At 40.8% G+C, this 20,665-nt stretch overlaps 1 long non-coding RNA gene across 1 annotated transcript in view; it reads left to right on the top strand.

Moving 5' to 3' along the window:
- Nucleotides 1-20,457, top strand: part of LOC113253247 (uncharacterized) — a 64,112-nt gene extending 43,655 nt beyond the window's left edge. Inside the window, exons 6-8 of the long non-coding RNA XR_008959744.1 lie at nucleotides 7,119-7,228; nucleotides 18,567-19,051; nucleotides 19,147-20,457. This is a non-coding gene — a long non-coding RNA (uncharacterized LOC113253247). The remainder of the gene's footprint in view (nucleotides 1-7,118; nucleotides 7,229-18,566; nucleotides 19,052-19,146) is intronic.
- The last annotated feature ends 208 nt before the right edge of the window (nucleotides 20,458-20,665 follow it).

Genomic DNA, 20,665 nt, shown 5'->3' with positions numbered 1-20,665 from the left:
ATGATCTCGTCCTGTGACAGAACTGCTCCTCAGAGCTTTTCAACTTTTAAACAAATTCAACTAAAGATCGCTAGATATTGATGTCAGTTGATTTCTTGGGAAAATCTTTTTTTTTAATGGTACGTAGTTTTGTATGCTCATAGTTTTGTATCTGTGACATATAGAGAACAGAGACACGGGATTTAGTTGATACTGTGAAGTCTTTGGTCTTTCATACATCCTGAAGTTGGTTGGGGACTAAACCAGTTATTGCAATCTTTGAAGGGCCAAGAGGCCTTAACTATCATCTGAATTATAGATGTAAAAAGAAACAAGATTCAACACACACAGAAGAGGTGTTTCCTAGAGAAGAAAACAAAACAAAACAAAAACAAAAAAAGGAAAAAAATTATTTAGAGTTAATGCAAAGAATTTCTCCTGAAAGAAGAGATCTAAATATTCAGGTTAAAACAACATCAAGGAAAAAAGTCATAAGATCAAGACAAGATCAGAAAGTGATCAAGATCAAGACATATCCTGATGAATTTCAAGGATGAAAGAAGTGTTACAAGCATCGAGACAGAAAAGACTTGTCACCTTTAAAGAAAAATAATATATATCAGGCAGGCCTTAGATGTCTATCCGAAGGGACACTAGAAACAAGCAATGGTGGAAAAAAAAAAATGACACAGAATTCTTAGCCTAGCCAGGACAGCTTCCAAATGTAAAGGCATGAGAAACACAATCTTAAATATGTAAGAACTTTGTAATTATAGTGATAATAAAATCTCTCTAAAAAAATCTACTTAAGAAAATAACCCTGCTATCTGAAAGAATAATCATATTTGGAATTTACAAGTTAAGTTGTGATAGAGATAGATTAGCAATAAATACTGTGGTCTGTTAAAAAGAATTAAATCTTTTATAACTGTGGTATCTTTTGCTTCTGAATAATGTGATCATTATGGCTTCTGAAAGAATTGTGTTTTTATTATCTTACCAAGTGAAAATATAAGAATAATTTGACAGTAATAGACCGAGATAAGAACAAAAAAGAATCCCAGAACATGCCAACAAAAAGCAAAAGATTTCTAGTTGGTTCATGGTGGCACAGTAAACGACCATGTCCCCTTCCACCCCGCGTTCCCTTGAGAAGGTGGAAAAGAAGCCGAAAGGCAATCAAATGACAAGAGTGCTAGAAAGCAGAGAAAGAGTACAGACCACAAAGTTGGAAGTATTCATGCAGGCAGTAGAAGAGTTTACAGGGACAAAAAAGGGAAGTGACACCACAACCCCAAATATCAGAAGTAAGAGAGATTTTTCCCAGGGAAGCACCTAGAGAGGCTGAGCTCAGAGTCATGAAATCCAGCACACTGGAGAGCAGGTGACATCATGCCAGTTCCAGGCTGAGCCCTGGAGGGGACTGGCAGCTTCTACTTTCCTTCCCCTTGGAGCTCTTGGAACCCAGCTACCTCTCAGAACCCAGAAGCCACTCTGTGAAAAGCACGGGCCACATGGAAAGGTTAAGTGAAGGTGTTCTAGTCATCAGATCCAGCTGAGCTTCCAGCCTATAGGCAAGCACCACATGTGGCCATGGGAGTGAACCATTGAAAGAATGAAGCTTGGGAGAATACAGCTCCACCCATACCTCATGGAGCAGAAGATGACCCAGCAGAGCCCAGTCAACCCACAGGGTCACTGGGAATTATAGAATAGTATGGACATGTTGAAAATACTGATAGCAAAAGAGAATACTATAATTAACAAATACTGAGTGCAGAAGAGGGAAGGGGACATAAAAGGAATCAAAATATAGCAAATATACTTTAAAGTGTTAATTATAACCACCAGAAAAGCAAACCCAGAAAATCTTAAGTTGTTTCTGGAAAGTGAAACTAAGGGTAGGAATAATTTAGAAGGCAGTTTATATTTCTAATTTTATTTCTTAAATTATTTTTGAAAATTTTATTTACTTGAGAGAGAGGGAGAGTGAAAGAGAGCATGAGCAGGGCAGAGGGAGATGGAGACACAGACTCCCTGCTGAGCAGGGAGCCCAACGTGGGGCTCAATCCCAGGACCCTGGGATCATGACCTGAGCAAAAGGCAGACGCTTAACCGACTGAGCCACCCAGGTGCCCCTTATATTTTTAATTTTAGACTCTTCTTTGTTTTCCTTTGTTTTTTTGCTATGTAAATCCTTATTATATTTAAGAAACCAAGTTAGAAGGTTATATTTAATGTGTAAAAATAAAGAAATATATCAAAATCTTATCACTTCTGTCTAGGAAGAGTAGAATTTTTTTCTTTATTTTTTAATTTTACCAACTTATATATGTTATATGTATAATAAATATATAAAAATATAAAATGTATTTTAAAACCATTTTGTATGTGTAAAGACTGATTAGATGAAAATACAAAGGCCAACCACATGTACACTGAAGATAAAAGACCTCAAAGAGACTGAAAATAAAAGAAGGAACAAAAGTGTAGCCAGCTGGGGCACCTGGATGGCTCAATTAAGCGACTGACTATTTTTTTTAATTTTTTTTATTTTAATGTTTTTTTATTATATTATGTTAGTCACCATACAGTACATCCCCGCTTTAAACGACCAACTCTTGAATTTGGCTCAGGTCGTGATCTCAGGGTCATGAGATTGAGCTGCCATATTGGGCTCCATGCTCAGCTCAGTGGGGAGTCTGCTTGAGATTCTTCCTCTCCCTCTCCCTCTGCAACCCCCACCCCGTGTCTGTGCATATGTGTGTGCACATGCTCTCTTTCAAATAAATAAATAACATCTTTTTTTAAAAAAGATTTATTTATTTATTTATTTGAGAGAGAGAGAAAGAGCAGACAAGCATGAGTTGGGGGGATGGGCAGAGAAAATAAAGTAAAATAATAATAGAAATAGTAATAATACAGGTTGAAACACATGAGGCAAAGTCAAGGTTATACCAAGAGAAAATTTCCTGACCTCCAATACCTTCATTACTTATCAAGGAAAATGAAAAATTTCTTAAATAAGTAAACAACTAACAAAGTTGTTTAAAGGGTGACAACAATGTTCTTTAAAAAGTTGAGAGAAATAATAGAGACAGTGCAAATGAACAAAACACTTGTTAAATCACTCTAGCCAGTTCTTGGAAGACAAGAACTAAAACAAGACCTGTCCTATAAAATGGAATAAATGCTAGCTGGGCTATCGTGGGAAAAACTGGAGAAAGCATAAATATACAGAAAACGAGGGGGTAGGAAAATCCAGACTGGCCCCACCATTCCACCCCACTGGTCTGTGATTCATGGGTAGGACTCCATTTCTTCAGGCGATTCTTTTGTGAAAGATAGCCCAGGGCTCTGGAACTAACCCCAACAGACGAAAACTGAGAAATGAGTGGAGACTAAAGCAACAATCATATTAATATAAAGTCCTCAGGGCAGGAGTGCTTAAGATTTCTGTGGTAGTGCTTAAGATTAGGAGACACCCAACAGTTGGTAAAGAAAAGCTGGCTTAAGCAACAGGTTTTGTCATGGAGGAAGTTCAGATCCTCATTTGATTGGCTGTCCATCAGTCAGACACCCAGGCCCCATTTGAAATGGTGGAGAGAGAGGGAGAGGTGACATCATGCCAGTTCCAGGCTGAACCCTGAACAAAACCATACAACTTCTTTATTCCAGAATAGGATGTCATCACAGTATTGTCACGTTGGGAAGATACGATTTAATTCAGCCACATCTTGATGGGTTTTTCTGAACATCACTTTTATTTCTCTATAGTAGATAAATTAACTGGTATATGTGCATAAGCAAAGTGCATTTCTTTTGTTTTTCTTTTTATTAATTTCAATGATCACAATGGTAAAGATCAGCTAAAAAAAATCCATTCTAGGAAAATGCTGCTCTTTCCCATGAGTAACATGTTCATTCAACTTGTTACAATTTCATTAAGGTTAACAACAACAAAACTTACCTGCCCCCTTCACGAGATAAAATGTTTTCTTTGTATCATTGTAAAACTAAGGTTCAATTCCTAATTTTGTGTGTGTGTACAGGTATACCTATAAGAGAGAAAAAAACACTTGAGGGAAATTGCTTCTAGAATCTGGGTAGTCTTTCCTACATATTATCCATCTTTATGTTTACATACATTTCTTGTTACAATTTTGGTTATTTAGAATTTAAATTTTCACTACTAATTTTTGGTGTTAGAGCATTGTGCTCAGAGAATGTACTCTGTATAATTTCTGCTCCTAAATTTTATCAGTAGTTTCTTTGTTGCCTGACAATAAATTCCATTGCCACTAGAAAAGTATATTATCCATATAAAAGGTTGAACATTCGATATGCAGCTGTTAGGGTAACTTTGTTCATTTTATTACCACTGCCTCCATAAGCTAGCTTATTTATCGCCTGTGTGATATATGAAAGACTGAGAAAAGTATTTTAAAATATCCTATATCTGGGGCGCCTGGGTGGCACAGCGGTTAAGCATCTGCCTTCGGCTCAGGGCATGATCCCGGCGTTCTGGGATCGAGCCCCACATCAGGCTCCTCCGCCATGAGCCTGCTTCTTCCTCTCCCACTCCCTCTGCTTGTGTTCCCTCTCTCGCTGGCTGTCTTTCTGTCAAATAAATAAATAAAATCTTTAAAAAATATATATCCTATATCTATCAATATTATATATATTCTTTTTTGGTTATATATTTTGACAGAATCTTATTCATAGTTTAAGGGAATATGAAGTATAACCTTTATTAACATATTTGATAGTGACTTCCTTTCGGGCGTAAAACTGGGTTCACGGCCAGAGCAAATGCAAAATTAAACTTTTTATTTTATAATATTCTGTATTATCTCTGCTTCCCAACCCTGTCCATGTGCTGTTTCTATTTTTCAAAGATAAAGAAGAAAGCAAAGTGTAAAATAAGACAGTCTTTTGTACCACAGTGCTTTATGCCTTCACCTCTACACTGTATGATATTAGTAGTATTCTTGCTTTATGTATTTATTTTTTGTTTAGGATTGCCTGATAAATATTTGGCCATCTTTTCTTTTTAGTTTATATCAGAAACTATGGGTGGGCCGGGGGGGGGCGGGGGAGCCTAGGTGGCTTAGTCAGTTAAGCGGCTGACACTTGGTTTCAGCTCAGGTCATGATCCCAGGGTCGTGGGATGGGGGTGGGCAGCATTGTAAGACTCCCTGCTAAGCTTGAGATTCTCTCCCTCTCCCTCTGCCCTCCCCTCTAGTGTGTGTGCGTGCGTGTGCATGCACGTTCTCTCTCTAAAATAAGATCAATAAAACCTTTATATCAGAAACTATAGGGTCATTCAATATTAGAAAGTTTGTTACTATAATGTTACATTGTTAAATTAAACAAGGAGATCATTAGATTGATGCCCCGGCAGCCTTTATAAGCAAACCAAAGCCTAAGCCTGGAAATGCCTCAAGGTTACAAAATTGAAACCTAAGGACAGCCAGTCCCAAACAGCCAACTAGGCTTTCCACTCTAATGATCTATGATTTGCTTTCATTGCCTCTGCCCTCTCTCTATGTAAGTCTTTCCCTGAGTTCCTTATGGAGTGTCCCTAACCAGTTCTTGTTTGGCATGGCCTGATTTGAACTGATTTTTGCTCAAATGAACTCAATATTTTTTATATGCCTCAGCTTATCTTTTAACAATATTAATGAGTCCAATAAGCCTTTTGTTTTTTATTTTATTTTCTTTTTTTTTTAAAGATTTTATTTATTTATTTGACAGACATAGAGACAGCCAGCGAGAGAGGGAACACAAGCAGGGGGAGTGGGAGAGGAAGAAGCAGGCTCATAGCGGAGGAGCCTGATGTGGGGCTCGATCCCGGAACGCCGGGATCACGCCCTGAGCCGAAGGCAGACGCTTAACCGCTGTGCCACCCAGGCGCCCCTGTTTTTTATTTTTCTTAAAAGCATCCCTTTAATTCCAAAGAATCATGATTCTTTTTTTTTTTTTTTTTAAGTAGGCTCCCCACTCAATGTGGGGCTTGAACTCGCAACCTTGAGATCAAGAGTTGCCTGCTCTACTGACTGAGCCAGCCAGGTGCCCCTCTAACAAGTCTTTTAAAAAGCAGTATATGCTAGAAGGCATTGAATAAAATTCAACATCTGTATACCTACTGTCAGAAAAGTAGGAAAAGAAAGACACTGTCTGAATCATTTTACCTTTACTCTTTTCCGTGACTTATTTTTCGGGGTGTCCCTAGAAATCCCATTGACTGGATGGATGCTGTCTGAAAATCTGTAGATTCGGTCTGAAAATCTTTGTCTTTTCGTAGGAAATTTAACCTATTGATACTCATTGTTATAACAGATATAGTGATCTTTCCTGTGTTATTTTGTTTCATAATTTATTTTTAAATTCTACTAGTGATTGCCTTTAGGCCATTGGAACAAATCTGCATTTCTCTAAATGACAAAGCCAAAAGGGAAGTGGAGCTCTCCTTAATTCCCCAGCTCGGTTCAAGATAAAATGCATAGCTGAGTTTGGCTTTTCCTAAACCACGGGTTCCCTTGCCTTTACTACTATAATAATCCAGATTATTGTTAGTTAAATATTTTAATATTGTGTGTCTTTTCTTTCAATATTTCCATGACTGCAAGTGCAAAAAATTCTTCATAAGATATTAGCAAATAGAATTCAACAATTAAAAAAGGATAACATATCATCATGAAGATAGGCAAGAGTGGTTTAGCGATAGATCAATCCGTGTGACTTGCCCTATTAACAACAACGCAAAGAGGAAAATACTCTGTGAACATTGCAAAAGATGCAAAAAAAGAGCACGTGTCATCTGACACCTGAGGCTCTGGGTTTTGTTTGTATGTGTTAAGTCTGTTTTCTCACTGTTGTTCAGTTGGGTAATTTCTTTGGTTCTTCTTCAAGTTTGCAGAGACTTCAGGTCATCTCCCTCCTGCTGTTGAGCTGATCTGCAAGTTTTTTCATTTTGGTTATTGCATATTTCAGTGCTCCCCAGCTAAAGTAGCAATACAGCAATGAAGTGATTGCACCCAGAGCAGGGACAAAAGGAATAGGATGGGAGCCAGACAGCAGATATCCAGGACTATTCACAATGTAGGAAGCTTATAAAGGAGTTTTCATTACTTTAGCAGGTAAGATGGATGCCCAGTCTGCGCCTGGTTGCGGTACAGCACGGTGTCAAGGAGTAAGATGATTCTTTCTATAGAAACTGAGAGGATCAGAACTCAATAGGCACCAGGTAAGGTCCTATTAAATATGGGTATCTTAAGCAGAGCCTGGGAAATATGCTCGTATGTACACCATTTATGCTGGGAAGTGAGCCCAGTGGTGGGAGGTACTGGAAGAGGGAATAGGGTGACCATTGCATTTTCAACTGCTCACGGCTCTGGGGAACTGGAGTTTAATCTTGCTGGAAAGTCGGTGAGGAGCCATATATAATTCACCTGAGAATTGTCCACTGGAAGGATAGAAGAGGAGACTCTTCATCATTGAGTTCCCCACCCCATCATCAAAGGTTGTCCTACCGTATGTTACGTCTCTCTCCTTCCAGCTCGCCCAGGCAGCTTCCTACAGTCCACTCCCTCACTGGTTGCTGCAGATATGAGACCCTTCAGAGCAAAAATCATGATAAATTCATAGCCCTTAAGATCCCTTCCAGCCTTAAAATTCCATAACCCCCGTTTCATCTTCCCATTGACCATCCAGCCACACAAAATGGTAACCCTGGTTGAATGTTTGCACTTTACTGGTAAACAATCTCCTTGGAAAATCTAAAACATGGAACTTACAATGATTCCTTTTCCAATGTATTTTTTAACCAAAAGAATAATCTTCAGGCAGAAAATCTAACTGTATTCCTTGTCTGTTTCATGTGGTCACAAATAGCGAGAGTTTAAAGTACTAAAACATAGTTATGAGTCTGAATATAGACTCTTACAAGACCAGGTAATAACAAAGACAACACTAAGCAAAAACATAAATAAATGAAACATGTGGTAAGGACCCTTTTAATGCAATTTTCCCAAAACTTTTTAATTTGAAAACTTACAGAAAAGTTAGAATATTTCTTTTTATTTATTTATTTTATTTTGTTTATTTATTATTTTTTAAATTTATCTCTTCGCCCAATGTGGGGCTCAAACTTAACAACCCCGAGATCAAGAATCGCAGGCTCTGGGGACTGAGCCAGTCAGGCGCCCCCTAGAGGAGCTGCCGAAATAGCACAAAGAACTCCCTGGTACCCGCTCCCTTGATTCACAAACGCCTAACGTTCGGCCGCTTTTGCTTCCTCTTTCTTTCTCTGTCCCTCTCTCCGAATCATTTCAAAGTACCTCGAGGACATCATTGCATTTTATTCCTAACTATTTAGGAATAAGTAGTTATTCCTAACTATTTAATTACTAACTCCTAAGAGAAAGGACTGTTTCCTACATATACTGTGATCATATTCAAGAGGTTTAACATTGGTATGTTATCTAATAATCATTTACTATTAAAATATTAAGAATAATGGCCATAAGGCAGGAGAAAAAAATCTTTTCCTCCACCCTTTCTAGGTTCTCCAGGTGGGGCCCTGTGTGTTAGACTGGCCCAAAACAGATCAACAGGAGAAAAATGAACGGACGTGTATTAACGTGTATGCTACTCACATCCACATGGGATGAGTAAGCCAAAGGGGTGGTTAGAACTGGGGCTCCTGGGGCGCCTGGGTGGCACAGCGGTTAAGAGTCTGCCTTCGGCTCAGGGCGTGATCCCGGCGTTATGGGATCGAGCCCCACATCGGGCTCCTCCGCTGGGAGCCTGCTTCTTCCTCTCCCACTCCCCCTGCTTGTGTTCCCTCTCTCGCTGGCTGTCTCTCTCTCTGTCGAATAAATAAATAAAATCTTAAAAAAAAAAATCAATAGACTTGTTTAAAAAAAAAAAAAAAGAACTGGGGCTCCTGTCCCATCTTAGGCTAAACAAAGGGAAGGTGGCTTTGGCTTTCGAGCAGGGGAGGCAAGTTCTGAGAAGGTGACCCAGAACGTCTGGTAAACTAGGGTTGTTTAGTAAGGTTTGTTATGCACATTTAGGTCAGCACTTTCTCCTGGGATGAGAACTAGAGGAGACTTCCTCTTCCTGCTAATGGGCAGGAGACGCATCTTTACAAATGGAAATTTCCATTTCTTTTACAAAAGGAAAACTTGGGCCTTATTTTTAGAGCTTTGCCTGCATGTGCCATTAGCTAAAATAATCCATGTTTTGGGGTGGCTTAAGTCACAGCCAAAAATCCAATTTCCCCAATTGTCCCAGTTATGTCCTTTGTAGTTTTTTTTTTTTTTCTCATTTTAATCCAGGACCCAGTCTAACATCATGTACTGTCAAGTAGCGTTAGTTTCCCTTAATCTCGGCTTACTGCCTTCCCCCCTCCTTTTAAGATACAACTTGTAAGGTGGCTCAGTCAATTAAGTGTCTGCATTTGGGCTCAGGATCCTGGGTTTGAGACCCACGTTGGCCTCCCTGCTTAGTGGGGAGTCTGCTTCTCCCTCTCCCTCTGCCCCCTGCTGTGCTCTTCTTCTCAAATAAATAAAATCTTTAAAAAAAAAATACAGTATGTGAAGTGTCCAGGCCCATTGTTTTATACAGTGTACCAGAATTAAATTCAGATTAATCATGTCAACTGGCCTGTTGTGTCCTCAGTATCTTTAGTAGGCTCCTATGCTTTTTGACTTGTTCCCGTGCACTTTTAAACACTGCCTCACTTTCTGAATCGGTAAGATCATGATGGTCCAGGCCCACCTTTTGCTTTTCTTACTCCAAACCTGAAATCAACCAGGGAGTCGGCTCCTTTCAGTGGGCATAGTTTTTCGATTACTGTGTTTTAATATATAGCATTTGTATGCTGTGGGAAAAAAGGAAAGTAGTCCTGGAAAAGTTGGAGACTGTGAGCATGTATCCCATGATCTACTTTCTCTAGTAGATATCAATTAGAGTTGCTAATTATGGGAATAATCTTTTGACAATTGGTTTTAAAAAAGATTATCATCAGCCATGTCAAATTAATTAAGCAAGGAGGTCACTGGACTGAGGTGGCTCTGATACCTTGGTAGCCTACAGAATCAAACGAAACAGACGCCCAAGATGCCTCAAGGTTAAGACATCCCAAACCTAAGGACAACCAATCACAAACAGCCAACCGGGCTATAAGCTGTAGCCAATCAAATGATTTCCTGGCTTTGCTTCTGTCTTTATAACAGTCGTGTCCCAGCTCCTGGGAGCGGAGGACTCCTTGGCTCTTCCAGTCTGGCACTGCCTGATTCAAATCAGTCTTTGCTCAGATAAACTTAAAATTTCTAATATGCTTTAGGTTTATCTTTTAACAGCCGTGTCTTGTCTTTAAAGTCACCTGCAGAACTTTGATAAAATACTGTTCGCAGGTTTGAAATAGATGAGTCAAAGTAATAAGATTCAGAGGACGTGTCTAAAAAAGAATTTGTATTCCAGGTGAATAATCTGATTTTATGATCTCAAAGTTTTCTTCTAAATCAATGTTACATGATTTTGCAATGAATGGCAGTGACCCCTACTGGGATTGGTCGTGTAATGATTTACTTAATTGAATGATTCATTGACTATGACACACGAGACAGTTATTTCTGCTGCATTATGATACTGTCTGTCTAATGCAGTGACTGAGCTGTGCCCAGTGAAAGGAGAAATCATTAAGTGCTGAATCATGAGAGCAACTGTACAAACTCTTGTAATTATTTTTAGTCTAAATATTTAAATATTTAATAATAATATTTCAGAAATTTGCCCACTTACCCACTTCACTTTTGTCTTTTGTGGGGAAGGATGGGAAGCTATTGATTTCTTAATGCATGAAGAAATGAGGAAAAAAGAAACCATTATTAAGAAAACATTCTACGTTAATGATACCATTCCTGGAGACATAGATGGCGCCTTTCCAGTAGGAACATTTTTTAAGCTTTAAGCTTGTCTGTGCTAGAGATGTTTATGAATCTAAAATCCTACTCTTTCAAAATCCACTTCAGCTTGAAAAGGGTATGTTTTTGTTTTATTGTAAAATGCACGTAATGAAGTTTGTCATTTTAACCATTTTCAGTTGTGCAGTTCGGTGGCACTGAGTGCATTCACACCATTGTGCAAAGAAGAAGGTGGGACTGTAAGTGGTGGCCTTGGCCTGTTCAGGTCTGTTTTAGATTGTGTCAGGCACAAGAGGAAGGCTGTTTAAGTATACTTCACTCTGGTTTACATACAGCACAGACAGGAGTCGAGGTGCGTAACATCCCATCCTAACTGATAGGCAGTATTTTAATGAGAACAAATACTACATATAAAATAACGAAACCTTAAATAGAATTAACTTTTTATTTATATAAACTCACATAAAAATAGGCAACAAAGGGATGCCTGGGTGGCTCAGGTCTCCATCTCAGGGTCGTGAGTGCAAGCCCCATGTTAGACTCCATGCCTAGTGGAAAAAGAAAAAAAGATAGACACAAAATCTTTTTGAAACTAAGATATAAATGGATAAATGATATAAACAATTCATAAAATATAATAATAGTAGTAATATGAATAACAAAAGAGCAAAAACTTACTGTGCTTTATTCTATGTCAGGCACTGTTTTGGTCAAGATGGCCCTTCATTTCTATTATGTTACTTAATCCTCATAACAACCCTATGAGGCAGACACTTGTATATCAGAGAAGCTGTGCAGTGTTAAGAACACTGCTTCTCGAACCAGAATTCATAACCTGGACTTAAATCCTGGTCTGCCATTTAATTGCTGTGTGGCCTTGGGAGAGTTACTTAACCTCTCTATGCCTTAGTTTCATTATTAGAAAAATAGGGACTGTGGCAATAATTGTACCTTCCTTACAGGATTGTTATGAAGACTAAAGAAATCATTATTTATAAAGCACTTGAAAACAAGAGCCAGAGTTGTCTGATTCCAAAACTCTTAACTACTCCATTAGGCTCTTTCACTCACTCATTCCACAGGTATTTACTGAGAGCTGACTGCAGGGCTAGGCCCCACACCAGTGCTGTGGACGCAGTAGTGATGATAAGAAAGCCCCAAATCTTTCCCATCCTAAGACTTACAATATGAAAATTGTTCAGGCTCAGTATATGCAAAACTAAAAATGAAAACTGTTAAATGCTAAAAGCCAGCATCAACATAGGTTTACCGAAGTAATATCCTCAGGTACCATAAAGGAATGTGAAATTAGCACAGTTTTTTAGCCAAAAGTACAGATATAGGTATTCAAAGTCATAAAATTATTGGCATCATTTATTCCATGAACCTCAATGAAAAAATCCAAAATATAAAACCATATTTACGAAGGTGTTAGAGTATCATTAATTTAAAAAAAGAAAAAAAATCCAAAGAGTTCATCAACAGTGAAATTTTAAATAAGTTATGATGCGATGCAGCCACTTACAGCATAAGAGTATAAGAAGATTCCACATAATAATTGTGGCAGGCAGCATAGTGATTCCCCAAGACAATCACATCCGATCCCCAAAATCTCTAACTACGGTAGGTTACATGACAGGGGGAGTTAAGGTGGCTAAACAGAGGACCATAAAACAGGGAGATTATCTTGGATTATCCAGGTGGGCCTAATGTAACATAAGGGTTGTTAAAAGTGGAAGAAGGGGGGCAGAAGAGTCAGTGATATGTTGTGAGAAGTATTTGATTGGCCGTAGCGGGCTTTGAAGATGGAAAAAGGGACCATTAGCCAAGGAATGTGGGCAGCCTCTAGAAGCTAGAAAAGGCAAGGAAATGGATTCTCCCCTAGAGCTTCTAGAAAGGAATGTAGTAGCCCTGTCAGTCTTTTGATTTTAGCCCAGTGATACCCATTTGGGACTTCTGACCTCCAGAACTGTAAGATAATAAACTTGTGTTGTTTTAAGCTCCAAAATTTGTGGCAATTTGTTACAACAGCAATAGAAATTAAGATAATAATCTTGGGTGGGAAGGTGTCAAAAATTGCTCTATGCTCCTAGGTGGTATCCCAACTGAATTTTCTTTCTTTTTTTCTTTCTTTTTTTTTTTCTTAATATTTTATTTATTTGAGAGAGAGCGAGCGAGAGCACAAGCGGCGGGGGGTTGGGGGGTAAGGGCAGAGGGAGAGGGAGAAGCAGACTCCCAGGACCCTGGGACCATGACCTGAGCCAAAGGCAGACACTTAACCAGCTGAGCCACTAAGGCGCCCCCCAACTGACTTTTCAATCATCCTTGATCTAAGCTGAGAGTCTTTAACAGATGCTTGGAAGAGGGGAGATGGGTGCATGAACACGGCAGGCTCCTGGAACCCATTTGTATTTTCTGATAAATCCTCTAGTTTCCTTCCTTTACAGATAACTACCCTTAGTTTGTCAGATAATTTGGTTTTCAAATCCTGGCAGGCTTCGGACAACCAAATATATATACAACAATTTTGGATTTCCTTCTGGAAACAGAAAGGACATCTGTAAGGAAAGCTATGTGATTTCTTCCTCCTTTTCTTTCAGATGGCCCTCCTTCAGCTAAATCTGTCTTAACCATAGCTCTTTTCCAAAGGCTAAAGATGTATGTAGCAGCTTGAGTTTTTCCTACTGATGTCACAAATGCTGCAGTCCCAATATACAACAAACCTCCGTTTAACCAACAGTTCTCCTACCATGTGCCAAGAATGGCCAACCTCCCAGCCCTGAACAGTGGCACCCTCAGCCTACCCCCAGCCCCAACCCATTCCATATATAGGATCTGTTGCCTGCCACACTCAATGCTAAATTCTGTATAGATTAGGATTAACTAAAAACACATTAATTCAGGGGCACCTGACCGTCTCAGCGGAAAGAGCATGCAACGCTTGATCTCAGGGTTGTGAGTTCCAGCCCCACATTGGGTGTAGAGATTACTTAAATAAAAACATTTAAAAAAATAGTAATAACAATAAAAACATATTGGAGCGCCTGGGTGGCTCAGTCGTTAAGCGTCTGCCTTCAGCTCAGGGTGTGATCCCAGGGTCCTGGGATCAATCCCCACGTCAGGCTCCTCCGCTGGGAGCCTGCTTCTTCCTCTCCCACTCCCCCTGACTATGTTCCCTCTCTCACTGGCTGTCTCTCTCTCTCTCTGTCAAATAAATAAATAAAATCTTAAAAAAATTTTTTTTAAATAAATAAAAACATATTAATTCAAACTATCTTAAAAAATAAAAAGAACCCACATATTAAGGACCTTGATAATGATACAGGTGACATCACAAATCAGTATGAGGAAGGTTTCTTAAACAGGGTATTGATTTTTGGTAAATTATCTCTTTAATAAATCCTACTAAGATGATTGATTAGCCACATGGAAATTTAAAAAACCAAAACAAAATAAGGCCCTACCTCATAGCATATACAAAAAGTGAATTGCAGGTGAACTAAAAACCTAAATGTAAAAAGCAAAATTTTAAAATTTTGAATAAAATAGAGAAGAATTTCTTACTTAAGATATAAAAATCATAAACCAGCAGGGAACAAAGTAAAGCATTTAATTACATAAGAACTTTACCATTCTGTTCAACACACAGATATATTTTAAAAGTAAAAAAATAAAATGAGTCACACATGGGATAAGATCAGTATATTTAGCTTACAAAGAATCAGTACACAGAGTACACTGAGAAACAAATCTCAGAAATTAATGAGAGGGGCGCCTGGGTGGCTCAGTCAGTTAAGCGTCTGCCTTCGCTCAGGTCATGGTCCCAGGGTCTTGGGATCGAGTCCTGCAACGGGCCTGCTCAGCGAGGAGCCTGCTTCTCCCTCTGCCTCCAACTCCCCCTGCTTGTGTTCTCTCTCTTCCTCTCTCTCTCTAATAAATAAATAAAAATCTTAAAAAAAATTAATGAGAAAAAGACAAATAATGCAACAACAACAAAAATGAACAACAGCCATGAATCAAGAATTCACAGATGGGAATGGAAGGAGGCCGGCTGAGGATGTGGCCGCCCCAGTGCAGGGGCTGAGGAGCTAACCCAAGAACAGATGACTGACGTCAACAAGCCTTCTTCCTATTTGACAAAGACGGCCATGACCCATCGCGACAGAGGAACGTGGACCTGTCATGAGGTCACTGGGTCAGAACCCAACAGAAGCCAGCTTGCAGGATGTGATCAGCAAAGTGGACTTTACCAATGGGGCATCTTCTGACTCTGTTTTTAAAACTTTCTGAACATGACGTGGAGCCTGCAGAAGAGGATGTGGCCATGGATTTCAGCATGACATCAACACTGCTATTTCAGAAATTACAATTTACATCCAAATTGTAAATGCTAGTCTCTCTCTCTCTTTTTTTCCCCCAATACAAGGACTATTAACTTAAAAAAAAAAAAAATAAAGAATTCACAGATGAGGAAACCTTCGTGACTGATAAACATGAAAAGATTCTCCCCCTCATGGGAATCAGAGAAATGCAAATTTAAAACATAAGATCCTGTTTTATGCTCATGGAATTGGCAACAGTTTCGGTTCTGACGATACCAACTGTGGGGGAGGGTATGGAGCCTCTAGAACTCCATCTGCTCTTGTTGGAGTTGACCTTTGTAAGACCAGAGTGTGGTGGGGGCCAGGTTGAGGTTGGGCATGAACGATGGCAGGCACAGGGATTCTTAGCTTAGCTCAGACCGGCCTCCCTCAGCATGGTGACATGAATGGTGGCAGGAACTGGGGTTTTGTGCTTCCATTTAAAAATCAAATGGTAGGAAATGCTACCAAGAAGAGAACAAGAAAGAAACGAGACCTCTCTTACGCATTGTCTATAAATGAAGAGGTGAGCTCTGCTTTGCCCTGCTCGAGTATGGCTTCTCTAGGTATGTTCCCAAGGACATGGGGTTACTGTTCTCAGCTCAGTCAGTCATGTACCTGTTCCTTTGACCAGACAGGGATAGGGGCTGGCATTATACTTGACAGTTATATCCAGACCACCCAGAATCAGGGAGGGGTAGACTCCCAGGAGGAAAAGAGGGTTTAGGCAAATTCAAACCACAGATGTCCACTATAGGATAAAACTGAGCATGCCGTTTTGTGGGCTTTTTTCTTTTACCCACAATTACTAATATTACATAAACATTTCTCAGGGAGGGATTTATTTAAAAAAAATTTTTTTTTTTAGCTTGTCGAGAAGGAAAAACTTTTCCTCTACCCATTTAGGTTCAGTGAGTAGAGACTGATTTAAACCAACGAAAGACAGATGAATAGGGGAAAGGCTTACAATTTTAATTAATATTCACATACACAGGAGTTCACAGAAAAACAGTGAATTCCAAGAAGTGATTAGATACAGGTTTTATATTCCCTTTTAAGAAAGGAAAGAGGCGGGGTGCCTGGGTGGCACAGTGGTTAAGCATCTGCCTTCGGCTCAGGGTGTGATCCCAGCGTTCTGGGATTGAGCCCCACATCAGGCTCCTCTGCTATGAGCCTGCTTCTTCCTCTCCCACTCCCCCTGCTTGTGTTCCCTCTCTCGCTGGCTGTCTCTATCTCTGTCGAATAAATAAATAAAATCTTTAAGAAAAAAAAAAAAGAAAGGAAAGAGGCTTTGGGCTTCCAGGGATGGTAAATCACGGGGGAGTGACTAGCAAATATATGGGGCAAATAATGGAAGATACAGTTTATTTTTAGTAAGGCGTGTTTATGCAAACTCATCTCGGCGCCAGCCCCTCATCTACAGTGCTGAGAGTCACTCTCTTTCTGGTGGAGGGGAGGAGCGACAGATTCACAAAGGGAAATTCATGCCCTGCTTTCGGCAGGTAAGGGGAGGGCAAGAACTCTTCCTGCACCTGTTGGTTCTCAGTTGCCTTTAGCTGAAAATACTTCTTATGCCAAAGTGGCATATTTTGGGGTGGTGTATTCTGATCCCTTTCAAGGTAGAATTTACGGATAGTAGCAGTCACCATTTCTGATATTTTGTTCTATGAGTTTTGACAAATAAATTCGGTGGTAACCACCACCACCATCAAAATATAGTTTGGTGACCTGAAGTGGTCTCGTTGACTCAGCAGATCCAGGCTGATGGCCCCCTTTACAATCACCATTACTGGTGGCTGGGATACCCTGCCTGGAGCACATCCCCACTCCTGGGGTCACCTGGTGAGCAGGGAGGTGCCAGGAATGAGGGCCCCCCAGAATGATTACCCCAAGTGAAAAGAGAAGGCTCCTTCAAAGGCAGGAGTACTGGACAGAGGAAAGTTATAGCTTCCATGACAGTGTCCAAGGAAACAGATTTAGTGTAAGTAAACTCTTAGGAACTTGAACAGGGCCCTTCTGATCTCTGGGATCAAGGCCACCATGCACATAGCACCTCTCGCTTCGTAATGGCCCTGAGCCCAGCCTGCGTTCCCCAACCCCAGAAGGTATGGTGATTCGGGAGTCCCACTGTCACCCAGCCCTCTGAGGCCTTGGGCAGTGAGAGTCTTTACCCTGTGCAGAGCGAGGGTGCAGGCAGCACCAGGAAGGCCCCATAAGAAAGTTTAATTGCGGGACACCTGGGTGGCTCAGTTGCTTTAGCGTCTGCCTTCGGCTCAGGTCCTGATCCGAGTCCTGGGAACGAGTCCCGGGTCGGGCTCCTTGCTCAGTGGGGAGCCTGCTTCTCCTTCTGCCTGCTGCTCCCCCTGCTTGTGCTCTCTCTCTCTCTCACAAATAAATAGGTAAAATCTTAAAAAAAAAAAGTTTTAAAAAAAAGGAGGGCTTTGAGGAATAAAGAAAGAGCCTAGGCATGGACGGTGAGGCAGGCTCTGAGGTAGGCCGAGCCCTGGGCAGCACGCTGATGGCAGTGACTCTTACGTGGATTAAAACTCCAGTACAAAGTAGTGCCCGGTTTGTCCAAAAACGTTTCCTGGTAGTTGGATGGCCAGTGGTGTGTCTAACTTCAGACGGATCTGCACATCGGGACCCTGACAGTGTCATCAGGACGGCTTTTTTTCAATGCCTCCTGTTTGGGGCGCCTTTCTTCGGTCTCCTCCTGCGGCTCTGAAGCTGACTGTCCGTATCCTCAGGGTCACTCACTCACAGTTTGCTGGCCGGAGCCCCACACGAGCCTGGTTCCAGCTACTTAAGTACCTCCGGCTGAACAAGGTCTGAGGGTCTAAAGCAGACTTGCACAACACACACGGTAGAAGATGGTGCCAAAACCAATACAAATTAAATTGATAATCTAAAACAATAAAAGGCATTATTCATGATTATTGAAATGGTTATTTCAGTAATACTAACAATAATTGAAATAATTATTTCAACAACAATAATAATAGTATATTGAGTTCTTCCTAAGCACCAAGTGCTGTCCTTTGCGAAGATTCTCTCATTGAATCCCACAGCCCATAGCATCCCAATACCTGGGGGGCCGTCAGATGCAATGGCTCTCTCCCTTGTGTGTGGCCGTCAGTTCTCAGTTTCAATCCCATTTCCATCGCTAAGTGTCTGTTTCATAATATATCCTGGCCGTTGTCCCTAGACCCAGAGGACACTCATCTGCAGCCCTCTCCCAGGGGGGTTGCTTTTGCACCAAACTTATGAGTTGACTTGTGAATTTGTGTTTCAGAGGCTGACCTTTTAATAACCTTCTCTTCAAACTCTGTGCATATCAAGAAGCTGGTGCTAAAGATGAGTAAGACCGAGCCTTCTCTGCAGAAGTGAGAGAGAGGGACGTCTCGCCAAGTGGCTTTCCTGGAATAGGCTGGATTGGAAGTGTGCAGCTCAGGAGGGAAAGACCTCATTCCACAGAGGAAGTCAGAAAGGAAGATCCTTTAAAGGTAGAGATTTGATCTGTTTGTTTATCATGGCATACTCCACTCCGTAAACAGTGCCTAACATGTGGGAGACAACTGTCAAAAAACTGAACAAAGCAAGTGGTATTTGTCTTGACTCTTAACCAGTGAGGACTGTTCCAGGCAGGATCAGCATTTGCAAAGGCACAATAGGATGAAGACCTTAGCCCCAAACACAAACATGTGCTGGGAGAAAGTCCTGTGTTCCAAAGGTGATCTCTGGCAGTAGTATGGACTACAAAAATGAGTTCTTCAAGAAGTTAGTAAAAATCACTGTTGGAATCACTTCTGAAATACTCTCTGATTTAGGCCTTCGTGATGTTCACCAAATATTTCTTGCATTCCACCTTTTAGACGCATGGTACGATGGCGATTCTGCACTCCTGCTGAAGTTTAGGTGTGGCCATGTGACTTTCTTCCCCCTGCCCCCAAAATGTTAAAAGGACATAATGGAAACTTTAAGAGTTCCTGCTCTGCTCCGCGGATGTGCAGCATAAGGAAGAAATGAGCCTTTGTGTAATAAGGCACCACACCTTCACCTTCCATTGGTTTAGTGAATCCTCACCCAAGCCCCTGAGGAAGGTACTGTTCCAGTTTTCCAGATAAGGAAAACAAGCCTACACACCTCTGGACCTGTGTTCTCCACTGTGACGGCCGCCAGCCGTATGTGGTGGTGAGCACTTGAAACGTGGTCCAAACTGAGATGTGCTGTAAGTGTAAAGTACATACCAAGTTCAAAATGGTATGAAAGAAAGAATGGAAAATGTCTCATTAATAGTTTATATTGGGTACATGATAAAATAATATTTTAATGTTTATCTCTATTTTATTTCCTTTCTTTTCAAAAATTTTATATATATATATTTTTTAGTGAGAGAGAATAGAGAGAGAGTGAGAGAGAGAAAGCGTGCGTGCAATCGGGAGGGGCAGAGGGAGAGGGAGAGAGAGACTCTTTTTTTTAAGATTTTATTTATTTATTCAACAGAGATAGAGACAGCCAGCGAGAGAGGAAACACAAGCAGGGGGAGTGGGAGAGGAAGAAGCAGGCTCATAGCAGAGAAGCCTGATGCGGGGCTCGATCCCAGAATGCTGGGATCACGTCCTGAGCTGAAGGCAGACGCCCAACCGCTGTGCCACCCAGGCGCCCCGAGAGAGAGACTCTTAAGCAGACTCCATACCCAGCACGGAGCCCGATGCGGGGCAAGATCTCACGACCCTGAGATCATGACCTGAGCTGAAATCAAGTCAGTCGCTTAACTGACTGAGCCACCCAGGTGCCCCAAGACTTTTTATTTTCAATTAATCTCTACACCCAACATGGGGCTTGAACTCACAACCCCAAGATGCAGAGTTGCCTGTTTGACCAACTGAGCCAGCCAGGGTCCCCTATGAAATAATAGTTTAGACACATTGGGTTAAATAAAATATGTTATTAAAATTAGTTTTGGGGTGGCTGGGTGGCTCAGTCAATTAAGCATCCGACCCCCGGTTTCAGCTCACATCATGATCTCAGGGCTGTGAGATCGAGCCCCCCGTCAGGCTCCCAGCTCTGTGCAGCTCTTCCCCAACCTCTTCCGTCCCCCTCTGCTTCTCACCTTGTTCACCCTGGTACACTCACACAGTCTGTCTCTCAAATAAATAAATAAAATCTGAAAAATAAAAGTTTCACCTGTTTATTTTTACTTTTTTCCTCCAATTTTTTGTTTAAATTTCAGCTAGTTAACATAAAGTGCAATATTAGTTTCTTTTTTATTTTTACTTTTTAAAAATAGAGCTGCTAAAAAAATTTATAACTACATACGTAGCTTGTGTCCGTCGCTTGCACGATATTTCTTTTGGATCCTATGTTCATAAGTCACAGACGAGGGAAGCA

Source organism: Ursus arctos, unplaced genomic scaffold (assembly GCF_023065955.2).
Source record: "Ursus arctos isolate Adak ecotype North America unplaced genomic scaffold, UrsArc2.0 scaffold_17, whole genome shotgun sequence".
In the NCBI taxonomy this organism is placed as follows: domain Eukaryota; kingdom Metazoa; phylum Chordata; class Mammalia; order Carnivora; family Ursidae; genus Ursus; species Ursus arctos.
This window is presented reverse-complemented; position numbering and strand designations above follow the sequence as displayed.